We start from the raw sequence: 14,669 nt of genomic DNA, 5'->3' as shown, positions 1-14,669 counted from the left end.
TCAATCTGTTCGCCGTGAATATCGAAACAGATTTGGTATATTAAAGTCCCCCGCACGATATTTAGGAATATCCGATACAAACTAATTTAGCCTATATAGCCTACTCATGACTATTTCTGCAGATAAAATAAATACCGAAACTATACAGAAACATGGTATTTGAGTGGGTTTTAATTGATACTGGGACAGTGATGTCGATCTTCTACAGTGCACCACCTATACGTTATATTCGGTATATGCCTAAGCAAGTATCCTCTTCCTTAAATGACTCCATTCCGATCGGTCGGGTAATGGACGCATATATGGCACCTCAAATTGCATAGTGCCGACAGTCGATTGTAAAAAATTCGGGGAACGTGATGTGCTGTAAACCAGTGGTTCTCAACCTTTTTCACCTCGCAGACCGGTAAAATTTCAAAAAATGTCTGGACCGGTGAACTTTCAAATTTGAAATGAAGCCATATTGTAAAGTATGCAACCGTTGCTTGAAATTATATGGTGATAGAGAGCGATATTTAGAGAGTTTTGATCGTAATTAATTATCTTCATGTGATTTTATGGTAGTGAGTCGTTTATAGTCATTCGCGCCGAACGCCGTGTGGGTTTAACCGACTACGCCAATTCGAATAATATTCTTCTCTTCGACAATATTGAGAGATGAAACATTATGGAGTCGAACCATGCACCTTGTCGTGCTACCTTGCTCATTGCCCCCAGTCGCCAGGAGCAGGCTTCTCTGGCAACTACGAATACAATGCGTGCCGCAGGAAAACACCTTACAGCAGCTATACGCGCCATTCGCAAATCCGGGCCGAAAAAGCACTCCGTTTGCCCACCCCCCAAAACGTTGGTTTTGGACCCCACCGGGCGAAAAGTCAAACGTTCGGGGGCTTCGCCCGCAGACCCTACTGCTGGGCGGATGTTTTCACCTGTACTTGTGACCACATTCATTCTACTCAGAATAAGCAGAAAGCTTATGTAGCTTAATCGCGCCAATAGCGAAAATTTTCGATCAATCATCACTGAATCGGTTTTCCCACTGCCGAATTTTCGGCACACCTTACTGAGTACCATGTTGGCCTAAACTTCAATATGTGTTGGTACGTCGTCGCGCGATAATTACTGACGCCGAAATGCCTATTTCTATAAATCATGCGTATTTCTCGGAGAAGGGCATGACATTTAGTGGCTCTAAATCGCGCAAAGCGCGAAAAAAATTGAAAAATGTTAGGACAAGTCTTAAAAAATACGCTGTGATTTATGTTCATTTGAAAAATAATTTTCTGCCCCTTTCAAGCTCGGCCCCTCTCCAATTTGGCGGTTTCGGGTGCCCCAGTTACGGTCTTGCACAAAACGATTGAATCGAAAACGAATGATCGCGCAGAATGCGCTGTTCAGTGCTGAGTCAGCCCGTATCTGTTCTTTACTTGTCGCTCGCATGTCGTCAAATGACACGTCTTGAACTTCAAGTCAAATCGAACATGTTTGCTGCCCTAAAGTTACCTCATTATAAGTTCTGAATCAGTTTAAATTTTGATGTTGTATTTATTTTATCAATGGAAAAGCCTTCAACATTGCATCTTGAAATTAAGGCATAAAATTGTAAAATACGTGGCGGACCGGCAGGAATGTCGTCGCGGACCGGCACCGGTCTGCGAACCAGCGGTTGAGAACCACTGCTGTAAACAACTGCCACGGAGACTGCGTCCTTCACATAGGAATAACATATATGTCCTCTTTTAAGAGGGCGCCCAGATGTCCTCTTTTTCGCAATCCGCCCTCTTTTTATAGCCTTGAGAGTTGGGTAACTGTACAAAGACAACTAATAGACGTGAAAACTGGACTTCGACGCAACCCAAGAAAATTTACACAGTAGGGGAAGGTGGGCCACAATGGGCCAAACACACAATTTTAGTTATAAATTGATCTCGAATCTAGAAATACACATGGACGATGGTTGAACATCAACGCAGATTTACAAAGGAAAACGAAGTGAAAATACGAAGAAATATAGCGAAAGCGCTGCGACTTGAAAAATGAGCGGTGGGGAAAATGAGATCGTAACACAAAATTTACACGGAATCAGCAAGAAACTGAGAACTTTTGAAGAAAAGTATGCTGGAGGTGACCAAAGCCAGTTTTAGTCAAGAACCCAAAGTTTGGAATCGTGAAACTTGCATGAGATCGCTGCCGCAGTTCGTCGCGTGCCGTGATTATTTATAAGGGGTGGTAAAATAAACTTGACGTCCACCATTTATTGCGTGACACTTCTAGGGATGTTTTTAAATGAGTGTTGATGACGATCTTTCTTTTGCAGACTCCTCTGTTGATTTTAATGTATTTTTTTAAAATCTGCCTTTGGATATCAATGGACCATTGTGCCACAGTCAAATTGTCCCGATGTGTCCCCACAAAATCTTTGAAATCGCAATCATGTGCCTAAAACAGTGGTCGGGCGACTAATAACTGCTCTGGCTAAGCTGTGTACAAAGTTCAACCACAAGAAACGAGATAGGCTATACCCACCTAAACTCGATCGAAAGGTGGCGATGTAAATTTACTCAGGTAATCAAAATTACGAAACTTGTCCCTTTCTCAAAATATAGCTATCCTGGAGAAATCAAACCGCATCAAGATCACGGCTGATATGACACTATTAAAGCGCCGAAGCGATTTAGATTCCTCGTGACGGGTTTTAAAAATATTCCCGATATACCACTGTGCCCTTGTATCCATTGTGCCCCACATTCCCCTAATCACCGGTCGGCGGCAGGTTGACTTTAAACGGTCAACACACACCCCTATTTCGGATTTTAAAATATCACCTACTTTTCACTCATTCCGAATGACAATGAACTATTTAATCGGCGGGAGTTGCCGTTTTAACTCCATATTCCAGCCATTGTAGCCTTGAAACTTCCATTGGCTCTACCAGATTATTATTCCTAAACCTATAGCAGGACGCTACTCATGTTCGAGGAGACATGGTATATTTTTTAGTATAGTTATCAAGCCAAAGAATTAGGTGGTCAGTAATAAAGTACTCCTACCTTTTCGAAGTAATCAAGTAGTTTTCCATTACTTGCAATACTTAATCAAGTAAATTCAATTTTCCGCTTCTTCTACATCTGTTTCGTCATATTTTGTGACTTTCTTATTTTTCCCTATATTTACAGCTTGTCAAGTAGAAGTATTATGAACTTCCAATAAGAGATAGAGAGACACAAAGAGTCAAAGATGGATAAATTGAGGGCCTGTTGTCGCGGAGCGTCCAATATTTTCGTCACTGTTCGCGCGAAATATATATGGAGGGGCCAGTATATATCCACGAAAGTCTCGATCAATATAATGTACACAGTGGTTGCGTGCTTCATGAGCCCAATTACAGACTGCTTATAATCGCCCATACGACTGTTTTAGTATACAACATAGAGCTCAAAAAAATGGTTGGAATTTATGATCCACCATCTTTTCATGTACAAACATCCCTAATCGCTCAAAGCGGCTATGCAGTACCTGTTACAAGTTATTCTTATCGTTCATCGTCTTATTAATTACGTGCTTTGTAGGTAGCAGAGTTGGATCAATTACATTAAATCAGTTAAATCACAATTACAATTATAATTACTCCCTTGCATGTTTCAATTACATTACAATTCCAATAACTCCATGTTAAAAATATCAAGTTACAATTACGAATACATGAAAAATGTAATTCATTACATGCAGCTCAATTACAAATTACAAACGTATTGCTTCTTCTTTTTCAACGTCATCTTCAATCCAGCAATTTTTAAATGTGGATCACGATAAGATGCAAGTTTGTCGTCAGGAAAATCTGAATATGGAAGCAATCGTTTAAAAGCATGGCCTTAAAGATTAGCTGTCAGTTTCTTGCAATAGTGAAGATTAGAGCTTTTTTAGTTGTTCCCTTGCTTTCAGTAAGCCAAGCACTGCCGGACAAATGCAAGAGGATGTTGCAATATTTTCTCCTTCAACTTGCTGCGTTGCTTCCTTGAAAGGCAGTAGCACAGTCACGAGCTCACTCAATGCCAACTAATCTTGATTTGTTATTTTTCCCGTGAATGGATCAAGGTGAGGGCCGCGTTTACTTCTTCGTTATTCTTTTAAGACACTTTGCAACATATCAAGCTGCGAATTACATCTTGTCACATTCTGTGCTCTCAACGTTACTTTCTGACGTTGCGACTAAGAGATAGCATTTACAGATTTTCTCACTGAATTTACAATTTTGGCCACATTTCCCAGCTGCTTCACAACGTAATACTTTTGGCAAACTCTTCTTCCATTTATTGAATAAGCGTTGGTAAAGTGAAATTTCTAAATGTGGAGCGGCTCGGTATTACATATCTTGGTTCAGCAGTCAACAACAGATTTCTGAATGTTTGACTATCTACAATACTTAAATCGAAACTGATCACAAGCTATTGATTTGAGAAGAGCTTTTGATAATGCTTTTTGAGTGGCATGATATCAAGCAAATATGCTGGCAAGAAGAAGTTTGAAAAAATGGCTCGATAATGGTTGACTCTGGTCTACCCTTGTCTTCTTTGTGTTTTCCTGGTGTTTTCTTTTGAGGTCTACATATTTAGGATAAAGATTGGGAGAACATCTCAGTCAGAGTTTGATGAAGCCTTGGTTGAAACTTTGAATTTCTTTTTGCAATTGTTGCAGCAACTGGTCAACTGGTCAACTGGTCAAAAAACTCTGACAGTGGCTCCGCCAGGTTTCAGAAAAGTTTATTTGCTTTTCATACATTTTTGAAGTATTAAGATTTAGCTTAGACTATATTGTAATTGCTAAGTTTTCTGTTGCTACTGAAGTATGGGAAACAGTTTAGCATTGCTGAATTATCTAGTTAACGAGGCACGCATAGCACACCTATTTAAAGATGCTTAATTAATTTATGTTGTGCTTGCCCGGTCTCAATAAGAATATATTGTGATTGAAATTGTAATTAGGCAAAGCTTTTATCAAATTACAATTATATGAAAAGTGGAATAATTACATTCGGCTCAATTACAAATTACAATTGATCCAACTCTGATAGATAGGGCGAGGAATGGACCAAAGAAGGACTGGATATTCAGCGGGATTTTATTTTTTCATTTTTGAACATACCCGAATTCATATTTTTTCTAATACGGCCGAAGTCGGATCATCGGAGACGGCTTCGTACAGTTTGATGTGGTCGCTATTGAGGCTATTGATGAGCATATGGCTGGGATACCAACAATTACGTTGTTTAATGTTTGTGGTATTCATGGTGTTTGTCGGCTACAATGGTTATTTACACCAGGCCGATATTCGTTATTTTTTGATTCCGTCACTGCCGACTTGTAGCGCGGCCCACTTTTACGCTTTTTGTAAGACACCGCTTACGCGGATGATAATGGCGAGGAGGAGCCTAGATACCAATTACGTGGCAAGCCACCTATGTAAACTTGTAGATTTTATTATAATGTTTCTTTGTTACAATATTCGATACGTGAACCCGTACCTTATAATCTACAGTTTTTGTAGTTTACTGGGGAAAAGTACTAGTAAATGATTATTATCGGAGTTTTTCGGATCGGATTACGGCCATTTCAAGAATCCGGCCTAGGAGTCAGACCGGAGCCGGACCAGAGAATTAAAGAAACAGGATCGGAGTCGAACCAGAGAATCCACTCCGCACTAATTTGAAATAGTATGTGGGCATTGAGCAATGAGCATATCTGTCCTAGAGCTTTAAAGCCGCGGTGCCCGCCCTATTTTCAGTCAACAGGTGCTTGGGCGGGAAAGACGACCTTTTTAGTCACCGGACTGATTTGTATAATAGGGGAATTTCGGCTGAAATATTGACCGAAAGGGTCAACTAGATGAAACAGTTTGGGAAGCAATGTCTTACCTGGTGAAACATCTGATTTGGCTACCAGTATTTTATGAAACACGGAATTTGAAGGCTTCTATTGTTGTGGAAGTAGGCTTAGTTATCAATAATCAAGATTACATTTGTAATTCCTATATGCCCTTTAATTGGGTCGCGGGCTTTGATTTCAGGTTGCTGCCGCAAGTCCTTACGCGACGATACTGAAAGATGGTGATGCAACCTCTATCACAACAAAATTTACCAACTTATAAATCTTCAAAGTATATGTATGCGGATCTGGTGAGTACTAATCAGTCAATATGGTTACACAATGCAAACCCAAATTCTATTTGTCGTTATTCTTTCGTCAGGTTGAGTAAATTTTTTTGGGCAAACCAAATATTTATGCAAATAGCTAGCTGCACAGTCGACTTTATAATTCCGTCGCGTCTGCAAATGGCTGATTAAATAAACGTTACTACGGAACACGACCTTATGAATTAGTTACGTATATAGTTGCATTCGCGAAAATACGAACTTTGTAAAAATGCTTCACAATCCCAATTCACATTGAAACGGCGTATATCGTCATGCTAACAGCTGCACCACAGTCTAAGTGTCTAACCCTTGACGCTACAATTTTAGTCTTCGGCAGAGAATATAGTAACCTCTAGCCCAGCGATTCCCAACCGCGGCTCCAATGCAGCCTTCATGCGGCATTGATTGACGTCTAAAGATGCCCATAATATGAGGGTTGTAACCAAGTCACAAGGCTCCGGGTCACAAGTCAATATCACTTTTATAGTTTTGACTCGATTCAAGTCGAGTCATTTTCAATTCACCACCGAGACAAGTCCGAGTCCACGTCATCGAGCTGAGGATCGAATCCGAGTCATGATATTATGACTCGAGTCCGAGTCATTGTGTTGGCTGTTCAGTTTCCAGTTAAGTCTTGTTAAACCCACTTTTTTAAACCTCTGTTTGGTGATATCGAATGGTTCACATTTATAATATAATAATTTTCCTCACTTTTAGCAGTTTCTGGTCGCATTTTCAAGGCCAGGCACCAATAGACGAAATCCCAACAGGGTGCTTACTTTACTATTATATTCTTCGAAATTACAATGAAATGTCGGTCTTTACCGTCCTAGTCTCGAGTCATATGACTTGGTTCGAGTCAATCGCAATGACCCGAGTCCAAGTCGAGTCAATACACAGATTGCCTCGAGTCGAGTGATTTCCGTATTTTGAGGAAATGACTCGATTCAAGTCGAGTCATCAGAAAATCGTGACTCGAGTCACTACAACCCTGCCAAATATATAATAGACGGCACTTTTTGTTTGTTTCTATGAATATTCATAGTCAATTTCTGTACCGGTGGATATATGAATGCTAAAATGAGGGATATTAGTTATGTCTAAAGCCGTCCGAGGCCGCTTCTGAGAATCGGGAAAGAGAATTCTTGCAGACTAGCGCCCAACGCATGGATGAGTAGGCTACCCGTCAGATATGGATATATCTTGAGTTCTGGTGGTCATAGATCTTTATATATCGTCTCTATGAAGAGTAAATTTCGACACAATTTCACTAACATCAAAATAATAACTAATATTCAAGTATAAAGTACAATAAGTCCAACATTACTCAGCGTACAATGCCCCGTAAACTTGTACACTAAGAGCTATTACATAACGGCACAGTAGTATGTTGTAGTAATGATATGCAGTTTCGTTTATTTCAATGTATAGCACTCGCCAATCTGCCTCTATCAAAGCTAAATTAACCGATATAGAATCTATAGACGTCTATGTGCAATATGTGCATGCTTTTAAATTAGATGGATGTGAGATCCAGAGGTAGGCTAGACAGTAGCCACCCTTAAATGCTCGTTATAAGTTGCCTATTTGAGTGTTTTCATGCGGCTCCACAGTACTCTGAAGTTTAAAACGCCGCTCCGACATCCAAAAAGGTTTGGAACCACTGTGCTAACCTGTTCTGTTGAAATTCCAACTTCCCACTGTTCTACCTCAAACTTCTTTATATGATGGAACCTCAACTGATTTTAGCATGACTTTTGTCCTCCATCAATGCAGCTGACCGGATGAACCGTGGGAGCCGCTACGGATCGTATCGAAGCAACATGTCTTATATGTTGATTGCGATTCCAATTCAATCAAGCTATGTCAGTCTATTTTGAACAAAATACATTTAATTTCACTCGTCGGTTTTTCTAATGCAGTGTATGCATTCGCATATACCCATCAGAATAAGGACGTTCCTGATGGGTCGACAACCGCCCCTGTGTTCGAAGTATTACCGAGATATATACCTTACATTTAAATATGAGCCCCATAATATTCGATCATCAATGCAGTGGCCAAACTATACACTGGAAAATGTTTATTTGCTATTTCTGCCAAAGCAATCACCGAACTATATGTAATATTGACATGTGACATACACAAAATGTGGTGTAAACAAATCGATAGCGTAACATTATGTTATTATGGCGGGATCACGTGGATGTTCCGCTAAGATCTTTCTCGCAAAGTCCTCCCAGCAATTGGTAAGTTATGTGCTCATCAAACATGTCATGCCCCACCGTCGCAGTAGCAAATTCTGTGTGAATTCCAACGGCAATACGGGCTGGTGTAAATGGTCTATGATGAGACCACATTTGAAATGGAGCCCATTCACCGTTGGCCAGTCTGAATCTCCTTGCCTATCGTAAAAGGAGATTATACTTCAAAACTCGACTACCATGCATAGTTTTTAGTCAACTACATATAAATATTTGGTCTTTGCGCTAATAGACTTTCCACATCGTTCTATCACCTCGAAGCAGAAAAAGTAATCGAGAGAATATTAGGGATGGTTCTCTGGAAGGTTCAGGTTCGTGTGAACGCGAACCTTTTTGAAAGGTTTTGTGTGAACGCGAACGTGAACCTCATCACGTTACGTGATGTCATATTGCTAATTCCAACCCTACATTTCAGTGGAGTGAGAGCCTATATTAATGTACACGATACATAGCGATGACTCAGCCACATAATTCCGCAATGCTCAAGTAGATATTGACTTTTTAAATGTCGCCAAATGCATCGACTGGGGCAATCAAATGATATAATAATCCCGTAAAATTAATATGAAATATGAAATCAAGATTGACCCGGTACGCATTCTAAATATTTTACATCAGACAACGATTTCAATTTCATTCATCATTCGCTGACTACCTATATCTGTAGTGTATTTCGCTCTTGATGTTGTGTGATTGCCGGTCAAGCTCACAGCAGAGAGTCACTAAATATTCACAAACGGAAAACTGGATATTTCGAGCAAACTTTTGTAACAAAGCAAGTAAATTTTTTGAGATTGTCAAGGTACATGCTCGTTTAGTGTTAATTTTTTATGCTGCCCGCGCCATGCATAGAGTGGCCCGCAGTTGAAATGCAATAAAGTTCAACGAAAGATGTTATAATGATGCGAAAATTGGATTGTATGGAAAAGGTTCACAGTGCAGAGCCCACCAAGGTTCGTTTGTGAACGCGAACCTCCAAATTTCCGAGGTTTACACACAGAACGCGAACGTGAACCTCACGTTCACGCCATCCCTATAGAGAATCTGTCTTTTTATCAAATAAGAAAGTCGATCAATAAGCAACCAATGCTCCACATGTTTAGTGTTTTAAAACGCCATTTGTTTTAAATGCAACCATATACAATATACATACTTGTATGTCCACAGTCATCCCGGTCCAGACGTGATTGTAAGTGAGTCCGGTCGGTATCCTGGATCGAATTAAAGATTGTGCTCTCTGATAATGAACACGGCTGTAGGCTATATATTAGCAAGGTGACTCCCGCGCTGTGTACATTCTTCTTCTGCTTGGGGTTTGGTAACTCTGGATACAGTCATAACTAAGAAAAAGCACTTTCTTGCATAGAAGAAATCGCACACATCTGGAAAACAACATGGTCCCATTTTATATCGGCAATAAAGTTATACATTATCGTTATCAGGTTTAAAAGGGGTGAGTCGCAACTAGGAATTGGCATAATTATCCAAATACTCGAATCTGAATAGAGTATAAATTGTTATAAGCCACCAAAAGTTTATTCAGGAGTGGGGATTATATTTTAGATATACTATATTCGCCACTGCGACAGGCTCTGCAAATCACAGTCGTCTTCCAGCATAAGAAACATGTATAGTAAAAGGTACGCACGTTATTGGAAATGGCATTCTGGTATTAGGCTCTTGATCTCGGCCGGAGCCAGGACAAAACAAATTGATCCCTCGGTTGATTTTTATTGGGCCTTTATTTCTAATTACGATACGTTCACTAGGAAAAATAGTTCACCAATCACTAATTTTATTACAAGTTATACTCCACATTAGTGTGTTAATAGTGAATAAAATGCATTTTTACTCGGGCTGTTACCCAATACCGATTTAGCTACGTTAACCAGTTAACTACGATAACCATGAGACCACTGGCGTGTCCTATGTGGAAACGCTTTTGTTCGATCCCGATAAATACCGAAAATGACTTTACGGCAGCACATCTGTTTTTAACATCATGCCACTGCTTATAAATTATTCGGTTTCCACATTTTCACGATGGTCTCGCCCACAAGCGATGATTCTTTTGGATAACTTCCAATGTGATCAGATGTGTGATCGAACTCATAGACTACAGATAGATTGAACGCATCTTTGCGATGAGCCATAACAGCAGAGGCCATATCCCAAATTCCGAAATTCGTAATTTCACGAAATACCTATGTATAGCCAAGCCAGTGGGCGTCAACCTAGTGCACAGTTAAACTTGTGATGAACACATGCACCCTTTTTAGCGCGGACCTGCTTAAGGTTGCCGTCAACGTGAGTAGATGAATAAAAAAGGTCAACACCTTCACTTGGGTGCCGAATCGGCATAAATTGGTCTAGTTACTACCTAATATTCATATGTCACAGAAGAAAAAAAAGTTCAGCAGCACCGTGCCTGCCTGATCACGGCATATTTAAAAAGATGATTACCAAAAGAGGTCAGCATCCGCAGGATATCAACCACTGCTACAGTGTCATGTTTCTAATGCATCCTCATATGCCTTTCGTACTATTGCACCCAATGAATATTTTGGTGCACACCGGTTGAAGAGCACTGACCTGCTATGCTACTGGTGTCAAAGCCCAAGTGGATTTTAGCTACAGTTCTCATTTGATAAAAACTGTTTAAAACGGCAAAAATTTTAAAACAGTATTTGTACCAATTAAATTTTCATTTCTGCGCAGCTCGAAACCGATGGCATAATTAAATCAGAATAATAGTCACCGAGCATTTCCTTCCGAACACAGTTTTCTTCGATGAAACTTCGGATTCCGGACGAGTTGCTAGAAATAAGGGACTGCACTTCAAGAATTTCTGCAAAACAATAACATTTGTCTGGTACCAATTATAAGTTTGATGTGAAGCATTTTTCAAATAATTTCGAATAGAAAGGAAATTTAAAAATGTATGGAAAGTATGGGTTGCGTTTAAAACAAAAATCAATTTAAAACAAACATGTTTCAAACAAGGCACTTGTTTTTCATTTTTTTTTTGTTTGTTTTTTAGCATTGACGTCACGGATAGTTGATTTTGACGTCACGGTGGATTGAAGTTGACATTGACAATTGAAAATCTTGGGTATATATGGTTCCCTCGACAAAAAGGGCTTCCGATCGCTGTCATAAACCATGGAAAACTGAATGGAATGAAAGTTGCCATTCAGTTTACCATTAACCGGCCAAAAATATCTTTAACCAGGACTACATCGTTATGCAGAATTTTTACGGGCGGTGGTCATCATCATCAGAACACCGATTCCGTACCAATGATCTATATCTACCTGCAAAAACCACTGAGAGCTATATAAACACTGTTGTAAAATTGTTGAACTGGCGACAATTTCGAGAGTTTCATCCACCCCACATCGTATTCTCAAATATTTTGAGTGCAAATCGTCCGTAGTCTCATACTACATATTTTATCGAACGTATATACATAATTATTGCACAATTAGACAACGTTTGAAAAAAAACAATTTTTAGAGGTATTTGTTCAAAACGCTGTTTAAAACATGTTTTAAACAAAGTGTTTTAAAACGCCGTTTGTTTTAAATACAACCCCAATGATAAGACTATAGGTTAATCGGTAATGCATTGACAGTGCTTGTCTGCCTCTTTCTTCTTAGCTTCGCTCTCGTTGCCTGGCAAAACGATAGTGAAGCTAAGAAGAAAGAGCTAGACAGCACTGCTGCGTCACAATGCCAAACTCGATGACAATGCAAATTGTGACGGTGATTTTGGGAGGTTCCAGGACCATGAGCAGAAAAAAATTTATATTTTCGTAATCAGTACACGAGCAACTTTCCAATGGGACCCGTTTTACCGAATTTAGCGCTCGGCAAGCCGGTCAAAAGTGGCCGTAAAGTTGCCATTGTTCAAATGGAAATTATGACGTAATCCAAATGCAGTGAGCCGTTCAGTCTCGCTGTGTCCACACCATATAGGACACTATGGTGCGACCATTTCGTATTCCCGTTCTAGTTAAACTATGCATGGTTCCATCTGTCAAATGAACGCTAAACAAATTTCGACGATGGAAAATGTCCTGAACGAGCGTTGATATCCACGAACCTGTTGTACAGCTAAGCAATGAACATGATTAGTTATACTTTTAAATTTCCAATTACTCTCTGTTATAACTCCTATGACTTTCTGTGCGATGGAGCTGTGCTATACACGGACAGCCACGCCCCTGTAACAGAGGGAAAAGATTTACGAAAAAGGAAATCTTCGAATACAATAAATGCATGGTATTATTAATAGTGTAAATTAAACAACAATTAATATGTAAGTCTCCTACCTTGATAGTATGCATCTTTTAGATGTTGTATCGTCGCATTGTATTGTCTTTCCATTTTTGCAGATTCTAAAATGACCATGTGTACGTACATAACGATAAACACTGTATTGTTTGTGTTATTTTGTAGATATTGTGCAGACCCTTGAATTGTTCGGGTTCCTTCTCTGCGAACGTGAGAATGATCAGTGAACACGAACACATGATGTCATGTGAAGTCGCAATACTAATTCAAATGCCACTAAATTTTCCCTCCTGCCTATAGTTGTCGACGCCAGTGGTTCTCAACCTTTTTGACCTCGCGAACCGGTAAAATTTCAAAAAATCTTTGGTGGACCGGTGGAGTTTCAAAAATTGTAATTAACCAAAATGTAAAGTATGCAACCGTGTTTTGCAAGTATATGGTGATAGAGATTAATATATTGAGGGTTTCGATCGTAATTAATTCTGTACAGGTCATGATGGACCTCGCGACAATTTACGGTTGTGAGTCTGCTGAGTCGATCGCCAAGAGTCATTTACAGTTTTTTTTGCGCCGATGGTCGTGGATTTAACCGACTACGCCAGCTTGAATAATATTCTTCTCTTCTACAATATCGAGAGAAGAAGCGTTTCGGAGTAGAACCATAGTGTCCTATATGGTGTCGACACAAGCAAATCTCACGCCTCAATGAAATTGTATCACGTCACAATTTCCATTTGGCTACAGGCAATTTGACGGTCATGTTTGACCGGCTTGCCGAGCATTAAATTTGGTAAAACTGGTATCAATCGAAAGCTGACTCAGCACTGATTAGGAAAATATAAATTTTATTCCGCTCGTGGCCCTGGAACTCCCACAATCAGCCTCGAATTTTTACTTGTTATGGAGATTGGCATTGGGACGCAACAATGCTGTCTGGCGAAACGAGAGAGTAACGAGTGAGTAACTCTCTCATTTCGCCAGACAGCATTGTTGCGTCCCAATATGCCAATCTCTCGTTTCGCCAGACAGCATTGTTTCGTGTCAATGCCAATCTCCTTAACAATGAAAAATTCAAGGCTGATTGTGGGGGTTCCAGGGACGCGAGCGGAATAAAATTTATATTTTCGTAATCAGTGCCGAGTCACCTTTCGATTGATACCAGTTTTACCAAATTTAATGCTCGGCAAGCCGGTCAAAAATGACCGTCAAATTGCCTGTAGCCAAATGGAAATTGTGACGTGATACAATTTCATTGAGGCGTGAGATTTGCTTGTGTCGACACCATATAGTACACTATGGTAGAACTGAGCACCTGGACATGCTACAGTACGCATTGATCAATACGACCAAACGTAGGCTAGGCTACTCTGGCTACTACGAATACAATGTACACCAAGAAAACACCTGGCAACAGGTATACGAAAACATCCACAAAATCAGCGCCGAAAAGGCATTTGGTCAGCCCACCCAAAAAAACTGTTGATCTCGGGCCCCCGCAGTTTTCACCACTACCTGTGAGCACATTCAATTTGGTCAGTGTGCGCACAAAGCATATGTAGGTTAATCGCACGAAGCATATATAGTGTTATAATATTTTTATTCTCTCAAAATCATCAAATTTTCCGGTTGACATGTCTTTGTTGTCGTCTTGGACAAGGCACGTCATTATTTCGTGACCTATACTGTCTGTAAAACAGTCAGTAGATATTAAAATGGCCCATGCGTACTAAACTAAAAGACGCACACCGTTCCAAACTGGTATCTCTTCACCGGCAAATAAGTTTTTTTCTTCTGTGGGGTGGCATTCGAATTTCGGGGTACAGATTGCGAGGACAGCTAGATTCGGCGACAGCCATTTAGGTACCTATGGACAATTAGACATATCTCTATTTCGATGTTTTCGGTCAAAAAAGACCGGTT

At 40.0% G+C, this 14,669-nt stretch overlaps 1 protein-coding gene and 1 pseudogene across 1 annotated transcript in view; both read right to left on the bottom strand.

The window, feature by feature from the left end:
- LOC145457602 (uncharacterized) overlaps window positions 1-14,669 on the bottom strand; it is a 58,881-nt gene that overhangs the window by 36,716 nt on the left and 7,496 nt on the right. The gene's annotated exons all lie outside the window — the stretch shown is intronic.
- LOC145457565 (uncharacterized) lies at window positions 3,742-4,896 on the bottom strand (annotated as a pseudogene).

The sequence above is a fragment of the Botryllus schlosseri genome, chromosome 15 (genome assembly GCF_051294905.1).
Source record: "Botryllus schlosseri isolate E-star chromosome 15, Bs_hap1, whole genome shotgun sequence".
Taxonomy (NCBI): Eukaryota; Metazoa; Chordata; class Ascidiacea; order Stolidobranchia; family Styelidae; genus Botryllus; species Botryllus schlosseri.
Note: the sequence above shows the minus strand (reverse complement) of the source record. Positions and strands in the feature narration are given on the sequence as shown.